This window comes from Rattus norvegicus, chromosome 6, assembly GCF_036323735.1.
Source record: "Rattus norvegicus strain BN/NHsdMcwi chromosome 6, GRCr8, whole genome shotgun sequence".
In the NCBI taxonomy this organism is placed as follows: Eukaryota; Metazoa; Chordata; class Mammalia; order Rodentia; family Muridae; genus Rattus; species Rattus norvegicus.
This window is the reverse complement of record NC_086024.1, coordinates 40,275,905-40,301,854: the sequence shown is the minus strand read 5'-3', so window position 1 is coordinate 40,301,854 and position 25,950 is coordinate 40,275,905.

Here is a 25,950-nt window from a genome sequence, read left to right as displayed (position 1 = left end):
GGGATAAGCATGATCATCTAAATATAACCAATGTTCTTGAAATCAACTTTTGTGTCCTAGAAAACATATACCACATCAGATGGAGAAGCATCAAACAAGTATTGACTTAATGCAATTCTTAAAGGAACAAGATAGAGATGTAAATTTTCCTTTAAGTTACACCATGAAATGCCTGCTTCCTACACCATTTATAGGTCTATACTTCCTGCTCTTCCTTCTCTCCTGGGCAACCATTTCTTAATTCCTGCTTGCTGTTTGACCTGTGTGATTTCCCTCACATGTCTTTCACATGTCCCCTGAAAGTTCTCAGCTCTCACTCCAGGAAAATCTACGGTGCCTTAAACACTCAAAAATGTGGCATTTGGTTTGCCTGCTGCAGCAATTAGAAGCTGAAGTTGAAATCGATAAAGCAGCCACTGGAGCAATCTGCAGCCATGGGGCTGCAGTTGCTTACAGTCATTGATTTTCCTTGGCTTTGATTTTGGGTTCACCTCCCTCCTACCACCACAGTCCCACTGTGCCTCTAAAGTATCATCTCAGGATCATTGCTGCCTTGACGATTACTCCAGGGTCATCTTTGGGCTTTGAATCTGCAAAGGCACGAGAGGCAGAAAGTTACAGAAAGACTTCCCAGCAACTATTAACTATTGCCTGATTGTTGCTGGAACAGAATTCACTTTTTCTAGAGCAATCAACGTGGCTCTTACTTTCCGAACCCAACCCTCCACATTAAGGATAACCCTGAGCATTGTCTCTTATGACTTTATCTTATTCCTCATACTTCTTCCCACCAATTTCCATAGAAGTTTAATTTACTAAATATTCTCCAAAGTCAGTAGACTATGCAATTCCACTTGTTTTTTTCTCTGTATATATTGGTTAGGGTTAGGGTAAATGTATGTGTGTGTGTGTGTGTGTGTGTGTGTGTGTGTGTATCTTCACCATGGAGTAAGAGGTATTTTCCTAGGTCTGTCTGTAGGAGTACTTTTAAGTTTCAAAAAAAAATCATTCACATTTTATCCAGTATCATGCCTTGTGTGATGCACTGTGTAATTAGCTGAAAATAAGTTGATTGGAAATAGCAATGTAAAGAAAGAAGTTGACTATATGAACTGTAGAGTTACTGCTGTAATAGTAAGGTCAGCTTAGTTACTTCTAATTATACATAGAAGGAAGTCCTTAGGTTGGGTTTAATATTATGAAAGGATTGATTGAGGAAATGACAAGTTGTCTAGAATCACACTGTGCAGACCATATTACATGCTTCGTGACAGTAGGCAGCACTGGTGCTGATGTTAGTCTCTGATGCTTTGCCAAGATGAGAATAGGTCCCCTATTGAAGGAATCAGAGAAAGAACTGGAAGAGCTTGAAGGGGCTCGAGACCCCAAAAGTACAACAATGCCAAGCAACCAGAGCTTCCAGGGACTAAGCCACTACCTAAAGACTATACATGGAGTGACCTTGGACTCTGACCCCATAGGTAGCAATGAATATCCTAGTAAGAGCACCAGTGGAAGGGGAAGCCCTGGGTCCTGCTAAGACTGAACCCCCAGTGAACTAGTCTATGGGGGGAGGGCGGCAATGGTGGGAGGGTTGGGAGGGGAACACCCATAAGGAAGGGGAGGGGGGAGGGGGATGTTTGCCCGGAAACCGGGAAAGGGAATAACACTCGAAATGTATATAAGAAATACTCAAGTTAATAACAAAAAAAAAAAGAAATTAAAAAAAAAAAAAGAGGAAAGTTGATCCGGACTGGAATACCTATTGTTCTACACCACAACGTATCTATTCCTGAGCACCCCAGTAATCTCAGCTCAGTTGATCTGATACAGGGCTGTAAACAGGTCTCCAGATTGTGTTTACAGGTGCAACCTATAGTAGTTTAATGAAATCTCATTGAAGAGGCTGACTTGACTCTGCAAACTAATGGAGAATTAACAGATGAAGTGGAGCACTGGCCCATGGCTTACTCCCTCAGAGCTGAAATACAGCAGCCATCTGCAAAGACAGAGCACTTAAGCTTCTGCAAAGGCAAAAGCAAACAGCTCTTGCAAATATGGCAGGCACCATACAGAACTGTAAAAGCCCCCTATGAGACTTTGTAAAGGGTTTGGAAGCAGAACAATTCTACTTTGGCCTTGTGGTATCATTTGGTTTATACAAAACAACACAAATGAAAGCTCAGAGTGGCTAAACAACTTGCCAAATAGGATATAAGATCTAATTCCCTCACTTGAGCAGGATATATATTTTAAAAATTTATTCTGCCCCAACATTGTGCTTAACAAATACTGATGATTTTAGATCTTAAGTCTAGTAACTCCTTGCAAATCAAGGAGCCTCTAGACTGTGTTGAGATGGCTTTAAATCTAAATAATGAAAAGCATTAAATTTGGTCTCCAAGGTCCCTTTCCACTCTTTGTTCTTAGGGTGTGATGCAATTTTCCCCAGACAAGGCTGAACTGATGCAAGGAAGGAGGATAGTGAAGTCTAAGCAAATCTAGTTAATTGGAAAAAATGAGGATTACAGAGAGACGTTTTTTGGTTTGAACGGGGAAGGAAATTGCTTGTGAACACTTTAGTTCTGATCAAAATGAATTACTTTCTATTCTGCTTCAACATTTTCTTAGGAATTCTAGATTTAACATGGGTTTAATAAAGATGCCCTTTATATCCAAAGGGCATCTACCTGTCATTCAAATGGACAATAAACAAGAAGTTCTATGGAAGATAAAATAATGAGACATGAGTCAGATGAGTCAGAGAGACTGCTCACTAGGAGAAATCACTTGTCACCAAGGCAGAAGACTCCAGTTCGATCACTACAGCCTGTATAATGGATACATAGAACTGTCTTCGGAAAGTTGTTGTCTAGTATCACCACTCATGTTGTGACATGCTCATGTGTGCACACATAATCACACACATGTGCAAATAAATGAAATAATATTTTAAAATATTATAGTAATGTAAGTACATAAAATGGCTAAGTCTGAGAAAAGCACACTTACTACCATGTCTGTGATCAGCCCATTTGCTGGTGGAGGGAGACTAGATTTTATTTTACGCTGATCTTAACATATCGTAGCAAAAAAAGACGACATAATATGTCTATACGGATGCACACGATTCTCTAGTTCTGCCAAGTGTACTGTCAATAAAGCTGGAGAGGCAGATCCTACTTTCCTTCTGGTACTGGGATGAAGAGAATCACTGGGGAGAAAAGTACAGTAGATAGATTACATGGGGGCCTCTAACTCAAAATTTAGTCATAGGAAAAGATCTGGGCTCACCAAAGGACTTATCACCCATAGACACTCATAGATGTTTGTACAAATACATGAGTAAACATGATAAAATGACCACGTTTTCAAAATGACCTCATTTTTCCTAAGTAGACGCTATAGTTACACAATTTTACACTTCTGTTAGTAACATCTGAAGAAGATGTATGGTACTATCTTGGATTTTTGCTAAAACTCAATTCCTAGATTTCCATTCCGAGTCAACTTGTCTAAAACTGTGAAGATCTTGTCTAGCCAGTCTAATGGATCAAAAATCTATAGAGCAACCAGCAGTTTTTGCAAACCATACATTCCTTCCTCCCTACCAACAAGAACTCAAAGTTCTAATATCATTGCTAAGCTGCTAGCAACTAATCATTTAGTTAATCAGTTAAAGGTGATAGTATTTGAATATTAATCATTCTTTTTTATAAAAATAAAAATCTATATGGAAGTAAAACATGACATGGAGCATGTATCACGAGGTCTTCCAATTGTTTGATAACATATATCAAATACTTGTCTCCACAAAGTCTGGAGAATCCAAGTCTTGGACCAGAATAAGCAAGATGAGTCTCCCATGGCTTAGCCATTTGGTGCTGTGACACGAATATATGCCAACACACTGAGTTCTCTATTTCCCAACGATTTATATAATGTCCTTCTTCTATTAGATAATAAGGCAATAGAAATTCAGGAATACTTTTTTAAATAAATTTATGCCCTTTCAATTTATAAAAGTAAACTGGATATAAAATGGGGGGGCGGGATTGGCAAATATTGTGACCACTGGCATTTTGGATTAGAGATGTTCTCATCACTTTAACCAGCAATTTTGTTCTTCATGGATTGGGAAAGTCTAAAAGAAATTAATGTCCCTACACTTGTGCAAGCTTTGTAGAATTCTCCCAGATTCCAAGAACCCCAAAACGTGCATAGTTTTATCAGAGAGGCAGATGCACAGATGGGAGTCTGGCTGCCGTGTGTTGTTTTAAACAAGAAAGAAGATAATGGGAAAAGAGGTTCAAAAATGGGGAAGATTGAGTCAAAGACGAAAATGAATGGCAAACCAAAGCATTTGGGTGTTTGAAGGAGGCTCACAAGATAACCATTGCATCATCATAAATTTGTGGCTATTTTTATAAACTCATCTTACTGTAGATTTATATAATGTTCTTCTTCTATTAGATAATAAGGCAATAGAAATTCAGGAACACTTTTTTAAATAAATGTATGCCCTTTCAATTTATAAAAGTAAACTGGATATAAAATGGAGGAGGGATTGGCAAATATTAGTATTTTTTCCTGAGCTACAACCATACACATGCACACACACAATATATATATATATATATATATATATATATATATATATATATACATATATATATATATTTGTACATAAAGTTTCAATTCTAATAACACTACCGCTGTGCTTCTGAGGCAAACAAACATTCAGAGGAATTAAACTGATGGTGATGATGGCCTAGTGATGATGACTGTGTGTAAGAAATTGAGAGTCTATTATCATTCAGGGTATAGCAGGCATTGGCAAATGTAATTAAATAATCAAGTACATTTGAGCTGGAGAACTGACCCCAGGAAGGTGTCACAGCTCTCTGAAATTTTTCTCCACACAATTCTGTATTTTCCACATTAAGCCCCATAAAAGCTCATCTAAATTCTAGCTCTTATTTCAAAGAGTCTGGTGTTTGTGCTCTATGTTACACCCACTTTTGCACATTTAAAGTCTAGCAGAAGGGGGTCTTACTAAATTTGTCATACAACAGTTTAATTGGACATCTTACTTTGGAACTCAAAATTCAATTCAATTTAATTATCTGCTTGTCATTTGTAAGCCTGGCAATTTCTGAAAATGGCTGAAATTAACTGGGATTAAAATCCCATGTATTATTCTTCCAGTTCTGTTAGGATGCCCTATCATATCCCTTATGAAGTAACTGTTGATTTGAAAATCTGTCTTTTAAATATTTTTTCAGGATGTCTGTTATACACCCCATTTCCCCAAAGAAAGCTTGATGTCATTTCCAATGATCATGATACATATAGCATCAATGTGAGTTTGCTGACTCATTGTTGACTTCCAACTCTCTCCCTCTTCTATGGAGTCAAGCCTGTTTGCTCTCTGCCTGCTAATTTATTGCATACAATAGAACATCCTACTTATTTTTGAAGTACCATTTTTGATTCACTTATAAGACATCACATATTAAATTTATAAAGATTAGAATATCACTATTTAAAGCTATAGAATGCATGTGTGATGAGTATCAGGATACTAGGCTCTCAAGAAAAATGCCATATTCCAAACATCAGGAAATTCAAAGCTGGTAAGAAGAGCAGAGTCCCATCACTTATGTGCATGGCCATTGACTACATATTTAATCTTCCCATGCCTTGGAATTCTAACCACAAAATATTTAAAAGGAGGCCAGATGCATTTTTGAGAGACAGTTGCAGTGGATTAGCGGAAAGAAGGAGAATGGATAAACTGATATATTTACATTTTAATTTCAACAAATAAAAAAAATCAGACTATATAAATTCCCATCCCACATCAGCTTTGAGTTCTACCTTCATTTTACTTCCATGATTATGGACATTAACAAGAGAGGGGATCTGCAGAGGTAACTAATGTTCCTAATTAGTTGGCCTTAAAATAACAGCACTACCTATATCAATCAATTGAGCTCACAGTAACAACAAGAAGAAATCAGACATATAATATGTAGGAAGGACTAGATCTGGCTCAGGGTTAAAAGGAGAGACAAAGTAATGAATTCCTTCAGTGAACAGTGTAGAAGGGACCATATGTTCCAATGAAAATTGCACCAGGAGAGTCCTGTCACAGCAAAACCTGCTCAGAGAATCCACCACATCGGTTACTTTGTGACCTACAGAATCACCAGATAAATTAACTCTTTTTGATTTGTCTGGCTAGGTGTTCATCTATCTTGTTGATTTTCTCAAAGAACCAGCTCGTGGCATTGTTCATTCTTTGTATAGCTCTTTTTGATTTCTACTTGGTTGATTTCAGCTCTGAGTTTGCTTATTTCCTGCCATCTACTCCTCTCGGGTGTATTTTCTTCTTTTTGTACTAGAGCTTTTAGGTGCAAGTGGATCAAAGACCTCCACCTCAAACCAGATACACTCAAATAAGAGACAAAGTGAGGAAGAGCCTCGAACACATGGGCATTGGAGAAAATTTCCTAAACACAACACCAATGGCTTATGCTCTAAGATCAAAAGTCGACAAATAGGACCTCATAAAACTGCAAAGTTTCTGTAAGGCCAAGGACACTGTGGCAATCAATAGAGTGGGAAAAGATCTTTAACAATCCTACATCCAATAGAGGGCTAATATCCAATATATAATAGGAACTCAAGAAGTTAGACTTCAGAGAATCAAATAACCCTATTAAAAATGGGGTACAGAGTTAAACAAAGAATTCTCAGCTGAGGAATATCGAATGGCTGAGAAGTACCTAAAGACATGTCCAACATACTTAGTCTTCAGGAAAATGCAAATCAAAACAACCCTGAGATTCCACCTCACATCAATCAGAATGGCTAAGGTCAAAAACTCAGGTGACAACAGATGCTGGTGAGGACGTAAAGAAAGAGAAACACTCCTCCGTTATTGGTGGGATTGCAAAGTGGTACAACCATTCTTAAAATTGGTATGGAGGTTCTTTAGAAAATTGGACATAGTACTACCTGAGGACCCAGCTATATCACTCCTGGGCTTATACCCAAAAGATGCTCCAACGTATAATAAGGACACATGCTTCAGTATGTTCATAGCAACTTTACTTATAATATCCAGAAGTTGGAAAGAATCCAGATGCCCTTCAATAGAGAAATGGATTCAAAAAATGTGATAAATCTCCACAATGGAGTACTACTCAGCTACTAAAAACAATGACTTCATGAAATTCATAGGCAAATGGATGGAACTAGAAAACATCATCCTGAGTGAGGTAACCCAATCACCAAAAAACACAAATAGTATGTACTCACTGATAAGTGGATATTAGCCCAAAAGCTCGGATTACCCAAGATACAATCCACAGACCACATGAAGCTCAAGAAGAAGGATGACCAAAGTGTGAATGCTTCAGTCCTTCTGAGAAGGGTGAACAAAAATATTCATAGGAGGAGATATGGAAAAAAAGTTTGGAGACTAAAGGAATGGCCATTCAGAGACTGTCCCACCTGGGGATCCAGTTCACATTCAGACAGCCACCAAACCCAGACAATATTGCTGATGTCAAGAAGTACATGCTGACAGGAGCCTGATATAGTTCCTGAGAGGCTCTGCCAGAGCATGACAAATACAGAGGCGAATGCTCACAGCTAACCATTGAACTGAGAATGGGATCCCCATTGGAGCAGTTAGAGAAAACATTGAAGGAGCTGAAGGGGTTTGCAACCCCATAAGAATAACAATAATGATGAACCAGAGCTCCCAGGGACTAAACCACCATCCAAAGAGTAGACATAGACAGACCCATGGCTCCAACTGTAGTAGAGGATGACCTTGTTGGGCACCAATGGGAGGAGAAGCTCTGGGTCCTGCAAAAGCTCAAATGGCAGTGTAAGAGAATGTCAGGGCATGGAGGCAAGAAGCAGTGGGTATATGGGTGGGGGAACACCCTGGTAGAAGAAGGAGGAGAGGTATGGGGTGGGGGGTTATGGACAGGAAACTGGGAAAGGGGATAACATTTGAAATGTAAATAAAAAATATTCAAAAAATTAAAAAAAAGAAAAAGAAAAAAATACTTTTTGAGCTGCTAAGTTTCTGAAATTTTCTTTAGTTTGTTTCAGGACATGACATAATGAAAACTACATACTATGATATGTAGTTCTTGTACCATCATCCTGAACAAGAAAGAGTTTGGCAAATACCCTGTTTGTACCTATCTCAGTTTCCATCAACACTAAACTTCCTGTGTGCTCCTGCTTTCTAGTCTTTGTTTTTATTGTATTTTTAACCACAAACTAGCCTTTAAGAAAGTGACCTTTTTAGATAGTCTCTCTATCTGATAAACGTCTATTAAGTATTCCCTTAGAGAAGGCTAGCAGTAGATTCTCAGACCTCATGGTCCCATTCTTCCTAAGTCCATATCCTTCATTCAGGCATTTGTGAGGTCCCTTCCAGACAGCATTCCCTTTAGGATTATGTATCCTACTATCTGTAATTACTCAGCAGATGAGATACATTTACCAGACTATAACACCAGCATGCAGTTCTGGGTCTGTCTAAGCCCCAGTGCCTCATTTCCAGCCCAGCAGGGTAGTAACACCAGGTCACTCCATTACCCTTCCTCTCTGAGGGCTCCCAAGGGCTTCTTATTGTCTGTGGCTATATTAGTCAGTAGGTCCCATTGCAAACACTCATTCAGCCAACTGAAACAGAAATTAAATTCCTTAGTCTAATTCTGAGCTATAAAATCCAGAGATCTGCTTCTCCATCTTGTGTCATTTCAAGCACACTTCTATCCTTAGGAGAGTATATGCCATTTCAAAAGCATGCTGCTTTCTGAAGTGGGGCAGAGAGGTATCTTTTTCTCCTCATCACCGTCCATACTTGCATCTTTTAGAAAACTAAGTCATATTGCTATATCATTTACACCTCAAGCTTCATTCAAAAATAAACAGGCTGTACCATTTAGGGCCAAGCTCTTCACCATCACCTACTGGCAGCCTTTTGGTCAGTTATGTGTTTCTGCATTAACCGCTGTCCACTGCAATAAGGAACTCCTGTGATGTGGGCTGGCATAGCACTAATCTACAGGAATAAACACGAGCCTTTAGAAAGTAGTTTGAGAACATGTCCATTTAGCAAAACAATACCAATAGCTTCCCCATAGTGTCTTTGACCTACCCAGCCATGGGCTCTTGACCAGGTTTATATAACTAGTTCCTTCCTGGGGATAGGCTGTCTTCACTCCAGTAAATTACCTCCCAGCCATTCTAAGATGAGAAACTCTAATTAAACCTAGTGACTCATACCCAACAGAAGACATGAAGGCACAGAATTTGGGGCTCCTTGAGTAAAAGGAATCCAGCAAGAGAGGGAGCAATTAAAATTCATTCTGTAATGTATAAAACTGTCAAACAACAAAAGCTTTAAATTTTAAAATTAAGAAGTAAAAAGAAAAACTAAAAACGGCTTCTTTCATTTCTCTGACGTTTAAGTGCTTAAACATGACAATTCTTGCTTAGGGAAATGTGACATAAATACTAATTTAAAACTAGAAGTTTCCAAACTATCATCAGGAGGATTCTTGGCATACAAAGCAGATTTGGGTTGTGAACACCACCAGAGTAATCTTGAATATCATCTTTGTAACAAAAGTATATAGAACATATAGGGGCTGGGAGAAATACACTTAAAAGGTAATGAATTTGGATCTTAACTATGATTTATTTTTTGGAGCTGGGGACTGAACCCAGGGCCTTGTGCTTGCTAGGCAAGTGCTCTACCACTGTGCTAAGTCCCCAACCCCTTAACTATGATTTTTACCACAGATGATTCTTTGTTAGTTGGTTTCCATCAATAAAACTGATTCTTATCTTACACATAGTTATTTAGCACCCATTGTCCCTAATCAGGACTAAAGAAAGAATATATTTTTGCCATATCTAAGTTATACCAGAGGTCTGTGTAAGTTCACTTAGACAAGAGAAAGAGAGAAGTAAAAGAAAAAACAAAACAAAACTCAAATTAATTCACATTAGAAGAAAGAAATGAAACCATCTATATGTTAAGATGGTATTATCTCACAGAAAATCCTAAGGAACCATGTTAGTCCGACTATAACATATCAAACTCGCTTCATTTCTATGTATTTGAAATGATGGAGCCAAAATATAATGAAGAAAGCGATTTCACTTACAATAACATCAAAAAGAATACAGTATTAGGAAGAATTCTGATAAGTCCAGTGTTAATCCCTGGTGATGAAAATGGGTATACACTGGGGAGACATAAAGAACAAATCATTAAATAATAACACACACTTAGCTGATATTTTGGGAGACAAGATTATTAAGCTGGTACAATACAATATTCAATATGTAAAGGTGTATCTACCAATGCTTTATCATATCTGTTATATACATATAAGTAATATTTTACTGAGTGAACAGGTTGTATTTATATATTTAAAAGGAGAGAGAGAGAGAAAGAGAGAGAGAGAGAGAGAGAGAGAGAGAGAGAGAGGGAGAGAGAGAGAGAATCATAATTAAAGAAAGAAGAAACCAAGACCTTAAATTTGAAAGAGAACAGTGAGGATAAGAGGAGGCATAAAATGTTTTGGAGAAAGGAAAGATAGAGATAATAGAATTGTATGATGAATCATATGATCATCTCCAAAAGATGAAAATGTACTATATTTGAAGAGAAAGAAAAAGGACCAGCATTACTAATTAACAGAGAAACAGCACTCAGAACCAAGAGATATCATTTCACATCTGTTGGAAAGGTTACTATGAAAAAAAAAAACAAATAGAAGATTAAAAAATATCAGCTGGCTTTTTGAGAAATCGATAAATGATGCGGAGTGCAGAAGACCAGAAATAAGATCCCTGAAATTCTGAAAAAGAATAATAGTACAAATCACCTGAAAAGTGCAAATGTACCACAAAACTACGAGTAATCAAGGCAGCTTGTCAGCTGCCTCCTGATAGACAAATAGATCAGCGAATACTACTTAAAGCCTGGAACTAAGGTTTATTGAGGTATGAATTGAAAATAAAAAAAGAATATATATTCAAAGTGTATGACACGATGGCTTACTATCTCTGCATTGTGAGATGATTACTGTAATCAAAATAATTAGCATTTCTATCCTCTGGCAGTATTTTAAGTGTGCCTGTGACAATAATATTCAAGATAATTTCTCTTAGAGAATATCAAGCACAGAGATTTTGGTTGTACTTTGTCAACCAGGACTCACTCATCTTCTAAATACATATTGATTGACTGTGACCAGTACCTAAATATTTACAGCACCCCTATACCTAATCACCACCCAGCCTCTTTCTAATTCTCTAATTTTAACTTTCATTGATCCCACACATGAAACCATGTGGCATTACCTGTTCCTGGCTTATTTTACTCAGCATCGTGTACTCCACTCTTATTTATGTTGATAGAAATTATGGGTTTTCTTTGATTTTTCAGGCTGCATTGTATTTGTGTGTGCATCCATATGTCCTATTTCATAATACATTTAGCCATCAAGATGGTTAAATATATTTGCATAGCTCAGTAAGCTTAAGTCAACTGCAATGGATGTGGAGTTCATATCTTCCTCAGAAGTGTATGGCTCATCTTCCCTCACTATGTGCCTTTATAGATTGGACGTGATTTGGTTATATTCCTCCAGGGTTCAAACACTGAGCTTTGTCTCCTGTGTGGGATTGCTGAGCTATTGGGGACTCATAAAGAGAGATCTAATGAAGAATCCTTGCATTATTAATGGTTCTGATCTCAGATGGTGGCTAAGGAAATTTTCATGGCATCCACACTGAGATCCAGAGCATGAGTCCCTGTGAAAGGCTGAGCGTGACCTCCGACACTGTGACTATGTGTCTTGCTATATGACTCCTTTCTCTCACACAGGAATCCACTACTCTGACACCATCATAGGATGCTCATCAGGACCAAGTTGATGCTGATGCCAAACACATGAACTTTCAGAACTTTGAGTCAAGCAAGTATTTTTCTTTATAAAGTTACTTAGTTTTAGATATTTTATAGTAAAAAGAAATTGACTAAATATGTACATTCAAAGGAGAGATTTCTGTATTATAAAGTAGTTCTATTTGTTTTCTTTTTAAAACTGTATTTTTTCTATAAGGTCTATACCTATTTGCATTTTTCCAATAATATTTGTGTCTTGCTTTCTCTCAATCATTGAATGGTACTTGGACCTTCTTTGTGCTTTTATAATTCTTACTTTTATAGCTGTACAGTAATATCTGATGTGATTATGATTTGCATTTCCTTAAAGAATGATAATATTGAGTACTTCTTTATATACATGTTGGCTAGTCTTGTCTTACTAGGAAAATATTTATTCAGGTCCTTGAGCCTCCACCTTTTATGCTATTATGTGATGTATTCTCCAGGTCTATGTTTTTATTATATGCATTGGCCCACATGTTGTGAAGAATTTCTTCCTTTAGTTTGATAAAGATCCATTTATTTTCCCTTTTGTTACAGTTTTGTTAATGTCATATAGAAAAAATCTTTGTACTTTATTGCGACCAAGGTAATGAAATTTTCTACTTCCTTTTAGGGGCTTTACATTTTGGGTTTATTAGATTTGGTATTTAACACATTTTTTTAGCTAAACTTTGTGTGTATGTGTGAGCTAAATACTCAGTATCAAATGTGTGGGAATACATGTTGACCCAACCATTTGCTCCAAGATTACTCTTTGCTCAGTGTATGTTCTTTGAACTTTGGTCAGATTAGTTTACCACATCTGCACATCACCTGTTTCTCCTGCCACACAGTTTTGGTAACTATAAGTTATTAATGTAGTTTGGAATCCAAACACGTAAAACCTTCATCTTTTGCTTGCACAAGATTGTTCTAACCATTATTTAGGATTTTTGTACCTTCACAGGACATTTTAATATATTTTCTTATTTCTTGGAAAAATGCCACTGGAACTTTGATAAGGAAAGTATTGTGTCTATACACTGTGGTAGGTACTGTGGGCATTTTGTTAGCTATCACATCCTTTGTGTAATACAGAATAATACCATGACCAGATTTATATATGCTAATACTGCTTTGTTCTGTTACCATTTTCTACACTTGAATGCTTTAGTCATACTAGAATTTTATTTTTGGAAAATGACAGTTCTTTCATGGTAATCACCTGCCTTTAAAATAACCTGATCCACAAGGATTCTCCGAGTCTGCTCCAGAACATGCAGAAATACCACAACATAGGATGTCTGGACCAACAGATTTATCTAACTTTATTGAGATAATGTTTATTGGCCAGTGAGTCTTTGCAAGTGAAGGAGATTCACACTCTTCATGAAGAGAAGCAATCTGCAGTGAGATGATGCTTGATGTGGATGCCTTGTTGGCTTTACTGCAAGAATATAATAGCTCAGCCATGGTCCTCTTCTGGCATTCTCCAGTCCCCATTCTTCTGTGCCTGACTTAAGGGTATGAAATACATTGTCAACCATGCATCATTATCTAATGTTGGCTCATCCCATGGGGATACCTGTTGCAGAGAAGTAACCTATAGCAGACATCATTTTTCTTAAAACCAAGCAAAACCAACGAACTATAAATTTTAGCCTATTGGTTGTTCAGGAATGTGAGATTTAATGAGAATTTTAGAAATCTTTTTTATTGACCTTTAGTTTGATAATAATTTGTACTAAAATATAGTTATTTCACTCTAAAGCTTCCCAGGTCTGTTTTTCCTTGTTTTGTGGTGTTTATAAGGTCCTTTGTGAAGAATATTCTAAGAGTGCTTAAGAATGTGGGCTCTGCAAACCACCAAACTGAGAACAGGACCCCCTTGGGGAAAAATAGAGGAAGTATTGAAAGAGTTGAAGGAGCTTACAACCCCATAAAAACAACAATGCCAACCAACCAGAGCTTCTAGGGACAAACCACTAGTGAAAGACTATACATGGACTTACCCAGGGCTCCAACTGCATATGTAGCAGTGAATAGCCTTGTTGGGGCACCAGGTGAAGGGGAAGCCATTGGTCCTGACAAGGTTGGAACCCCAGTGCAGGGGAATATGGGAGGACAATAAGGGGGATGTATAGGGGGAATACCAGTATGGGGGAGGGGGAGTGGAGGGAATGGGGGCTTATGGACAGGAAACAGGGAAGGGGAATAACGTTTGAAATGTAAGTGTAGAAATATATCTAATAAAAATTTTTTTAAAAAAAGAATGTGGGCTCTGCCACTCTATGACAAAACTTTCTGTTTATGTGCCTTTGGTCCATTTGGTCTAGAGTAGAGTTCAAGTCCAATGTTCCCTTAGGAATTTCAGTATGGGTGACTTGTCCAGTGCTGGAAGTGCAAGGTAAACATTACCTAGCATTTTTGTTGTCTGTCCCTTTAGAATGTCCATGTTAGCTTTACATATTTGGGTGACCTAATATTGAATACAAATGCAATTATAATATTTATCTACTTGATGAATTTATTTCTTAGTTGTTGCATAATAGCTTTGTCTCTAGTGATAGATTTACACTTAAAGTTTATTCTCTCCAGCAAAAATGCATCTAGCAATAGCTCTTAGCACATCTTTATATTTAAACCAAAGTGAGTATTCTGCAGTCAACACAAGGACATATGTTTTCTTTTAAATCTATTTATCTATTCTATTACAGTAATTGTGTGGACAGGTCAATCACCTGGCATTTAAAATGATGGCTGGTAAATGAGGAGGAGTCACTTTTACCACATCGTTCACTCTTTGGTCCCCCTCTCTTCCTCTCATGCTGTATTTCCTAGCACAGATGATCTTCCACAGTACCATGCTTCAGTCCTTATTATTTCTGGATATACATAGCATTGTATTTTGAGGGTTACTATGATGTTGAAATATTATACAGAGCTGAAAGGCCTATCCTAATCTAAAACCTTCACCTTCATCCTTTTCAAAAACTACTCACTTTTACTCTGCACTCCCCATAATTCAATTTTGATATCACACTTTATGTATTTTAGATCATATGTCCATTAGTAAATTGTGTGTGTATTTGAGTATATATGTTCATGTGCCCAAGTGGGCACACACATATATGAGTGTGCCTGTGGAGGCCAGAGTTGATCATAAGCAGTTTTCCTCAATGGCTCTCAACTTTATTTGTTTATGTATTCATTCATTCAGCCATTCATTTGTTTTTGGAACAGAGCCCATGAGTGAAATCCATTGGTCAGCCAGGGATACTCTTTCTTCCCCAGTACTGGGATTATAAGCATTAAACAGCGTCCAGCCTTCACAGTTACTGGGGATATGAACTCAAGGACTCATGCTTGCATGACTCACCATATCTCCAGACATTTAAATAATTGTAATAGCAGTTTTAATAGCTTTTAAAAACTTTTACACTAGAGATATATATGACTTAAGTAATCCACACTCCAAATTTGAGTATATCCTGAGTTTTGAACAGTGAGTTTTGTCCTTTTTTTTTTAAACATATGAATTAGTGTCCTTTCGCTTCAATTCTACTTAGCATTTTCTTACAAGGCTGACGGGGTTGTAGAGGACTCTGGTAGCTTCTGTTTGTCTGAGAAAGCTTCTATCTCTTCTTTGTTTTTAAGAAATATTTTGCTGGGTTCCACATTCTTGGCTAGAACTTAAAAACAAAAGTTCACCCAGCTATCACCAACACTACAAATTCTGTGCTGAGAAAGCTACTCAGAGTCCACATAAAATGAACATCTTTTTGATTCCACCATTCAGTACTCTTTGCCTTTAAGTTTTAAAATTCTTTTTACAACGAGACAAGGTATTCAAAAGTTGAACTTTGTTAGAAAGTTTTGAGAATCATATGTAGCTGATTCTCCAACTTACTCATGGGTTGCACCCCAAACAATTGTAGAGTGAGATTGCAGGAAGTGAAAATACATGCAAGGAACCCTAATACCCTAATGGACACTCTAGTTTACCAACATAAGGCACTGTAGAGTGCCAATAATGTAATATTAGTGCTGCATGTCTAATTATGATGTACAAATCAGTGTTGCTGCCTACCACAAGACACTGTTGCCCTTGAAAATATCAAAACTCAAAGCTTGATTTCCCCTAAATGTCTATCACATTGCTACCACCAGAAGATCTAAAGCTCCTAGGTTGATCTACAATAAGTCCATGACTTCCTGTTCCTTAAAATTAATGCTTGTTTAAGTATGGAGAACTTTCACTCATGGTTATTTAAGTAAACTTCATTTCTTTTCACCAGTCTTCTATTAAAAATGCTAAAATACAAATGTTATCTATATCGGTGATCTAGAATGAGTCTAAAAGACTTGTCTGTATTTATTTTTTTCCCTCTCTGACAGAAAATTTACCAACAACTTGGTTTGAGTTTACAGAGTCTTCTGCATGATTACTTCTTTTACTGCTTCCCTTATTTGTATGCTTCATTTCACTAATTGTGTCCTTCATCCAGCATATCTGTCTGGTCTTCTTAGTTTTCACAAACAACACATATGATCAGGGTTGTATGTACACATATGGAGATTTGTTCAGTTTGGTTTTGATTTATGTTGCTGCTAATCTAAATCTGGCTTGTGCATGCTAAGCAAGCCTTTTATCCCTGGATATCTCTCTCTCTCTCTCTCTCTCTCTCTCTCTCTCTCTCTCTCTCTCTCTCTCTCTCTCATATTTTTGCTCTCTCTGTCTATTACTTTCCTGCTTTAGTTGTTATCTATCATTATTGTCTTATAGCTTGCTTCTTTTGAATTCTTTGTCAGGTAATTCATTATTCACTTCTCTATGGGGGTCAGTTACTCAAAAAATAGTGGGTCGCTTTGGTAGTTTCCTGTTCTGTTGCTGAATTTTTGTTGTCATTTTTTCTTTCTTTTGATTGTGTCTTTCTTTTGTCCACGGGATCCTTATTGCCTTGTATTCATTGTTTCTATCTTGATGGAGCTGTAAATTCTTTGAGAACTCTCAGACTAAACTCCATGAAAGAGAAAAATGTTATGGTTGTAGTGAAGCACAGAGCAGCATAATATATGTGCAATTCCTTCAGCTGAGCTTAGCATGGTCCAAAACCCACAGTGTTCCTTGGCTTCAAATGCTATCGTATCTACAGTGGCTACAAAGCTTTGGGGGGTTTCAACAGATGTTTGGGTGCTCTGAATTTCTTTGTCTTTCAATGGGGAACTCATTAAAAAAGTCATTCTTCTTCACTCTGGTTTAAGCTAAAAGGCAGCACCATTATTGACAGTGACAGGGTATTTCATTCATATCATCCCTGACTTTAGATCTTAGAGTCTTGGAGTGACTAAGACTCTGTGTACATTAGTTTGTTTTGACATGGCTCTGATGTCTGAATCATACTTGCTCATGGAGCATTAGAGAAAGTTGGTTCTGGAGCACAGGCGGACATGGGAAAACAGTTGTTCTGGACTCAGGACGATGTTACCCTAACCTATCAATGACTCTTACATCTGAGGTGCAAGATAGCATTGACAGTGCAGGTATGCAGTGCTGTCCCAGTGAGTATGGACGAATGTATATCTTAATGGTTGTAGTCCCAGGGTCATGTAACAATGGCCTTCTGCCTCAGAGGGTAAGGAATGGATCACAGCAGTGTATGTAGGAGTCTGTAGTTGTCATGGATGACCATTATCTCACAGAAGAATGTTGATGCAGCTTCTGCATAACAGGACACTGGACAGCATAAAGACAACCACTAAAAGACCAATGCTGGTATTGGCTTCCCTTCATTTTTTTGCCTTCCATCCTTGTTCCTAATTTATTTTAAGGTATCTTACCCTGAAAAGATCTCCATAAAGTTTTCTTTTTATCCTCCACTGTATAACTGAAGTTCTTAATTGAAATCTTGAGCCCTCCTGGGGCTAGTGTAATTCTTGTATAACACTTTAATTGTAGTTTTCCCAAGGGATAAAGACTGGCTAATTCTACCTTACAACATTACTGATGTTACAATGTTCAACAGAGGTGTCAAGAAAATTCACTGTGGAAAGAACAGTGCTTTCAGCAGATAGAACTTAACCGCCTGGATATAGATATCTACATATGAAAGAATGAGATTGGGGCCCTTGGTTTCTCTAAATAAAAACATCCAAAATGCATTACAAACCTAAATATAACTGCTAAAATTACATAAATTTTGTGAGAAAATACAGTAGTAAATTTGACCCTAACAAGCCTCATGCATATGATACTGAAAGTAAAAGTGCAAAGAAGAAAGTAAAATCAGATGTGATCAATTGACAAGAGAAAAAGTGAAAATGCAACTTGAAAATGTGACAAAATATCATACATCATAAAACCAAAAGTCACTTGTAATTTAACATTCACCAAAGCATAGCCGTTTTACTTGACTGTATTCCCAAATTCTATTTGCTAATATTTTTATTACTATTTGAGAATTTCATATGCACATATAGTGCACGGTAATCAAATCTACATCCCATGCCCTCTAATCTAATGCACTCCCGATTCTTACGCCACTTTTCAATCCCATGCTTATGTGCTCCTCTAAACATTCTAATTTTATATATGTGTGTGTAAGTACCTATCTGCAGCATATGCATGCAGACATGCCAGAAGTACAGAAGAGGGAATTGGATCCCCTCAAACTAGAATTGTAAGTGGCTTAGAATTGTGAATGCTGGATGCCACTGATTCCACTAAGTACTGTCTGTCTGTGCATGGGCTAAGGACCATCTACTGGAACATGACAGCCTCCTAAGGACCATAACTCTGAAGAAAATGAACTCTCCCCCTTCCAGCAGGTATCACTTGTTAATAGTTTCTCAGCCAGACATGTAACTTCATTGTTGTGGTAAATCTCCAGCACCAATAAGCGGATGGAAAGAACACACAACTCAGTTATAGTTTTAAGCTGCATGCCTAGATTGGGCAGATTCACCACTACACTACTCTATTCCTCGGCTATGAGACACCTTGCTACCTGCACCTCCTCCAGGTCACCTGGTTCTGCTCCCTCTTCTTTCCACCTCCTCTTCCTCTATCTTTCTCCATATCCTCCATCCCTTCATCCATCTCTCTTCCTTTTTCTTGCCCCTCTATAGAACCTCTAGCCCCACTTTTCCCTTCCACTCCCCAATCACAGGCTCTAGCCTTTATTTGACCAGTAAAGGAGGAAAAGGCTCCATGAAATCACCATGAATCTACTATTCATTGGGGCAGACCCTCTTGAGACAGATTTAGCATCAAAATACAGAGAGCACTAGGACAATCCACAATATTTTCCCCTTCTTGTCTAATTAAAATTCTCTTTGATGTAAATAGAACACAGCTATTACCATTATGCAATTTATAATGTATAAGATACACTTATCACCCAGTCCATCAACTTCCTGTCTGAGACTTTGCCTGCATTGATTTTGTCCAGATTTTAGGCCTATGGTTATAGCTAGTGTGAATTCATATGTTAAGAGAACTGTCGTAGCCAGCAGATGCTGCAAGATTATACATCACTACATCTAGTGCTCATATACTTTGTGACCCTGTCTTTCACATGATCCAGTTAAATAATATATCTTTGAAGACCAAAATAAAACCAATAGTGTTCTTTCCAATGCTTGGGTAGAATTATAGTGCTTATGTTATGATTGTCTTGATTCCATTTTAGAAGGGTGTTCCTTAGTGGCCTAGTGTACATCTACTCCGATGTATAAAGCCAAATCAATACCATACATAGGTGAGGAAGTTTATGAACATGAGCTGGTAGAATAAATTTCCAAAGCTGTTTAGGATTGTCTAAAAAATTTAAAAATGATGCTCCATGGTGTAACAATTTTATATCTAAATGGCATATACCCAATAGAAACATATATTTATATTAACCAAATATTTGTATTTACAAAGGAATAATACTATCAAAAACTCAAGACTATTCATATTGTTATACATTGTGCCTGCCATAAAAATCAGAATTGCAATTATTTTAATCATGTTAGTGAAAGGACTGAATGAGGTACTGCTGTTAAGATTCTTTCCCATTGTTAACCCGATTAATTATTCACTGTGACACTAAGAAATACCCTTTAGCTTTGTACTATATTGATTTTACATTAGAGATTACCCATTCTGACTTACAGATCTTTGTCAAAAATAATAAGAATTATGACCTGAAATTATACAGCCAACTATTTAACAGGGCTTTCCTATTACAAAGGAATGACCTTATGAGAAGAGAAATTGGTGGGGAAGTTGATCTACTTATTCATTTCGTGCACACAAACCTTGAACAGCATAAGGAACATACTTTTTTAACCACATATTTTTAATTTTTAATGTTATTTTCCTAGATATTTTATGTATTTATATTTCAAATGTTATCCCCTTTCCCCCCTCCCCCACACTCCTTCCCCTCTGCTTCTGTGAGGATTCTCTCACTCCCACAGAAGCACTCCCAACTCAACACCCTGGCATTCCCATACATGGGGGAAATGAACCTTGAGAAGACTAAGGGCTTCTCCTCCAATTGATGCTGGACAAGGCCATCCTCTGCTACATATGCAGCTGGAGCCATGGGTCCATTCATGTTTACTCTTTGGTTGGTAGTTTAGTCCCTGGGAGCTCTGGTGGGGTCCTGTGAGTTGATATTGTGGTTCTTCCAATGAAATTACAAAGTCCTTCAGCTCCTTCAGTCTTTTATCTAATTCCTCCATTGAGGTGCCCATGCTCGACCCAGTGGTTAGCTGCAAGATTCCTCATCGGTATCAGTAAGGCTCTGGTAGTCTCAGGACACATTCATATCAGGCTCCTGTTAGCAAGCACCTCTTGGCATCAGCAATAGTGACTGGGTATGGTGGCTGCATATGGGACAGATTTCCAGGTGGAGCAGTCTCTGGATGACCTTTTCTCCAGTTTTTGTTCCACTCTTTATCCCTGTATTTCCTCCCATGAGTATTGTGTTCTCCCTTCTAATGACTGAAACATCCACATTTTGGTCTTCTTTTTCTTCTTGTACTTCATATGATCTGTGTGTTTTTTCTTAGGTATTCCAAATTTTTGGGCTAAAATCCACTCAGCAGTCAGTGCATACCATGTATGTTCTTTTGTTATTGGGTTATCTCACTCAGGATGATAGTTTCTAGTTCCATTCATTTGCCTACGAATTTCATGAAGTTATTGTTTTTAGTACTCCATTGTGTAAAGGTATCACATTTTCTGTATCCATTCCTCTGTTGAGAGACATCTGGGTTCTTTCCAGCTTCTGGCTATTGTAAAGTTGCTATGAAAATAGTGGAGCATGTGTCTTTATTATATGCTGGAGCATCTTTTGGGTGTATGCCCAGGAGTGGTATAGCTGGGTCCTCAGGTAGTACTGTGTACAATTTTCTGAGTAACCAGCAGATTGATTTCCAGAAGGTTGTACCAGCTTGCAATCCCACCAACAATGCAAGAGTGTTCTTATTTTTCCACATCCTCACTAGCATCTACAGTTACCTGTTTTGATCTTAGCCATTCTGACTGGTATGAGGTAGAATCTCAGGGTTGTTTTGATTTGCATTTCCCTGATAAATAAGGATGTTGAACATTTCTTTAGGTGTTTCTGAGCTATTCAGTATTCCTCATTTGATAATTCTTTGTTTAGCTCTGTACCCTATTTTTTAATTGGATTATTTGATTCTCTGGATTCTAAATTTTTGAGTTCTTTGTATGTACTAGATATTAGCCCTCTATTGGATGTAGGATTGATAAAGATCTTTTTCCTAATCTGTTGGTTGCCATTTTGCCCTATTGAGAGTGTCCTTTGCCTTACAGAAGCTTTGCAATTTTATGAGGTCCCATTTGTCAATTCTTGATCTTAGAGCATTAGCCATTGGTGTTCTGTTCAGAAAAAAATGTTTCCTGTGCCTTTGTGTTCAAGACTTTTCCCCACTTTCTCTTCTATCAGTTTCAGTGTATCTGGTTTTATGTGGAGGTCTTTGATCCATTTGGCCTTGAGCTTTGTACAAGGAGATAAAAATGGGTTAATTTGCATTCTTTTACATGCTGAACTCCAGTTGAAGGAGCAACATTTGTTAAAAATGCTGTCTTTTTTCCATTGGACAGTTTAACTCCTTTGTCAAAGATCAAGTGACCATAGGTGTGTGAGTTCATTTCTGGGTAATTTTGTCTTCAAAGAACGAATTGGGTAGTGTTCCTTCTATTTTTATTTTGTGGAAAAGTTTGAACAGTGTGAATATTAGGTCTTCTTTGAAGGTCTGATAGAATTCTGCACTAAACCCATCTGGTCCTGGGCTTTTGTTGTTGTTGTTGTTGTTGTTGTTGTTGTTGTTGGTGGTGGTGGTGGTGGTGGTGGTGGTGGTGGTGGTGGTGGTGGTTGGGAGACTTTTAATGCTTGCTCTTATTTCTTTAGGAGTTATCTGATCCTGATTTAATGTTAATACCTGTTATCTGTCTAGAAAATTATCCATTTCCTCCAGATTTCCCAATTTTATTGAGTATAGGCATTTGTGGTAGGATCTGATAATTTTTTTAATTTCCTCAGCTTCTGTTGCTATGTCTCCCTTTTCATTTCTGATTTTATTGATTTGTGTACTGTGTCTGTGCCCTCTGCTAAGTTTGGCGAAGAGATTATCTATATTTTTCAAAGAACCAGCTCCTGTTTTTGTTGATTCTTTGTATAGTTCTTTTTGTTTCCACTTGGCTGATTTCAGCTCTGATTTTGATTATTTCCTGCTGTCTACTCCTCTTGGGTGTAAGTGTTTCTTTTAGTCCTTGAGCTTTAAGGTGTGCTGTCAATCTGTCAATGTATGCTCTTCCCAGTTTCTTCTTGGAGACACTCAGAGCTATGAGTTTTCCTTGTAGCACTGCTTTCATTGTATCCCATAAGTTTCAGAATATTGTGCCTTCATTTTGATTAAATTCTTAAAAGTTTTTAATTTCCTTATTTATTTCATCCTTAACCAAGTTGTCATTGAGTAGAGCATTGTTCAGCTTCCATGTTTATGAGGGCTTTCTGTCATTTTTGTTGCTTTGTATTGATGACCAGCCTTAGTCTGTGGTGATCTGATAGGATGCATGGGATTATTTCAATTTTCTTCTATCTATTGAGGCCTGTTTTGTGACCAATTATATGGTCAATTTTGGAGAAGGTTCCATGAGGTGCTGAGAAGAAGGTATATTCTTTGTTTTAGGATGAAATGTTCTATAGATATCTGTTAAATCCTTTTGGTTCATAACTTCTGTTAGTTTCTCTGTGTCTCTGTTTAGTTTCTGTTTCCATGATCTGTCTATTAATGAAAGTGTTGTGTTGAAGTCTCCCACTTTTATTGTGTGAGGTACAATGTATGATTTGAGCTTTAGTAAGGCTTCTTTTATGAATGTGAGTGCCCTTGCATTTAGAGCATAGATGTTCAGAATGGAGAGTTCATTTTGGTAGATTTTTTTTCTTTGACGAATATGAAGTGTCCTCCCTTATCTTTTTTGATAACTTTTGGTTAAAAGTTGATTTTACTGGCTATTAGAATGGCTACTCCAGTTTTTTTCTTAGGACCATTGCTTGGAAAATTGTTTTCCAGCCTTTTACTCTTAGGTAGTGCCTGTCTTTGTCATTGAGGTACATTTTCTGTATGCAGCAAAAGGCTAGTTCCTGTCTATGTATCCAGTCTGTTAGTTTACGTATTTTTATTTAGGGAATTGAGTTCATTGATATTAAGAAATATTAAGGGCTTCCTGGTTGCTGCCGCTGCAGAGAGCCCGTGGGCAGCACCCCACGAGCGAACTTGAGCCCCGGGACCACAGGTAAGACCAACTTTTCTGCTGCAAGAAAGCTGCCTGGTGAGCTTGGGACACAGGGAAGCAGACTTCCTCTAGGACCGGGCACGTTCTGTGTTTACCGGAAGTCCCACACCCGCGGATTCCGGCCTGCAGCAGCTCTCTGCCCCCAGACCCTGTGAGAGAGAGACCCAACCGCCTGGTCAGGTGGGCACTCCTGAGGCTGCAGAGCGGAAGAGACCACCAACACTGCTAACCCCTGCCCACATCCCTGGCCCAAGAGAAACTGTATAAGGCCTCTGGGCTCCCGTGGGGGAGGGCCCAGGAGCGGCAGGACCCCTGTGCCTGAGACACCACCAGAACCTGAAGGAAACAGACCGGATAAACAGTTCTCTGCACCCAAATCCCGTGGGAGGGAGAGCTGAACCTTCAGAGAGGCAGACAAGCCTGGGAAACCAGAAGAGACTGCTCTCTGCACACACATCTCGGACACCAGAGGAAAAAGCCAAAGACCATCTGGAACCCTGGTGCACTGAAGCTCCCGGAAACGGCAGCATAAGTCTTCCTGGTTGCTGCCGCTGCAGAGAGCCCGTGGGCAGCACCCCACGAGCGAACTTGAGCCTCGGGACCACAGGTAAGACCAACTTTTCTGCTGCAAGAAAGCTGCCTGGTGAACTCAAGACACAGGCCCACAGGAACAGCTGAAGACCTGTAGAGAGGAAAAACTACACGCCGGAAAGCAGAACACTCTGTCCCCATAACTGACTGAAAGAGAGGAAAACAGGTCTACAGCACTCCTGACACACAGGCTTATAGGACAGTCTAGCCACTGTCAGAAATAGCAGAACAAAGTAACACTAGAGATAATCTGATGGCGAGAGGCAAGCGCAGGAACCCAAGCAACAGAAACCAAGACTACATGGCACCATCGGAGCCCAATTCTCCCATCAAAACAAACATGGAATATCCAAACAAACCAGAAAAGCAAGATCTAGTTTCAAAATCATTTTTGATCATGATGCTGGAGGACTTCAAGAAAGACGTGAAGAACTCCCTTAGAGAACAAGTAGAAGCCTACAGAGAGGAATCGCAAAAATGCCTGAAAGAATCGCAAAAATCCCTGAAAGAATTCCAGGAAAACATAAATAAACAAGTAGAAGCCCATAGAGAGGAGACACACAAATCCTTGAAAGAATTCCAGGAAAACATAAATAAACAAGTAGAAGCCCATAGAGAGGAGACACAAAAATCCCTGAAAGAATTCCAGGAAAACATAAATAAACAAGTAGAAGCCCATAGAGAGGAGACACAAAAATCCCTGAAAGAATTCCAGGAAAAAACAATAAAACAGTTGAAGGAATTAAAAATGGAAATAGAAGCAATCAAGAAAGAACACATGGAAACAACCCTGGATATAGAAAACCAAAAGAAGAGACAAGGAGCTGTAGATACAAGCTTCACCAACAGAATACAAGAGATGGAAGAGAGAATCTCAGGAGCAGAAGATTGCATAGAAATCATTGACTCAACTGTCAAAGATAATGTAAAGCGGAAAAAGCTACTGGTCCAAAACATACAGGAAATCCAGGACTCAATGAGAAGATCAAACCTAAGGATAATAGGTATAGAAGAGAGTGAAGACTCCCAGCTGAAAGGACCAGTAAAGATCTTCAACAAAATCATAGAAGAAAACTTCCCTAACCTAAAAAAAGAGATACCCACAGACATACAAGAAGCCTACAGAACTCCAAAAAGATTGGACCAGAAAAGAAACACATCCCGTCACATAATTGTCAAAACACCAAACGCACAAAATAAAGAAAGAATATTAAAAGCAGTAAGGGAAAAAGGTCAAGTAACATATAAAGGCAGACCTATCAGAATCACACCAGACTTCTCGCCAGAAACTATGAAGGCCAGAAGATCCTGGACTGATGTCATACAGACCCTAAGAGAACACAACTGCCAGCCCAGGTTACTGTACCCAGCAAAACTCTCAATTAACATTGATGGAGAAACCAAGATATTCCATGACAAAACCAAATTTACACAATATCTTTCTACAAATCCAGCACTACAAAGGATAATAAATGGTAAAGCCCAACATAAGGAGGCAAGCTATACCCTAGAAGAAGCAAGAAACTAATCGTCTTGGCAACAAAACAAAGAGAATGAA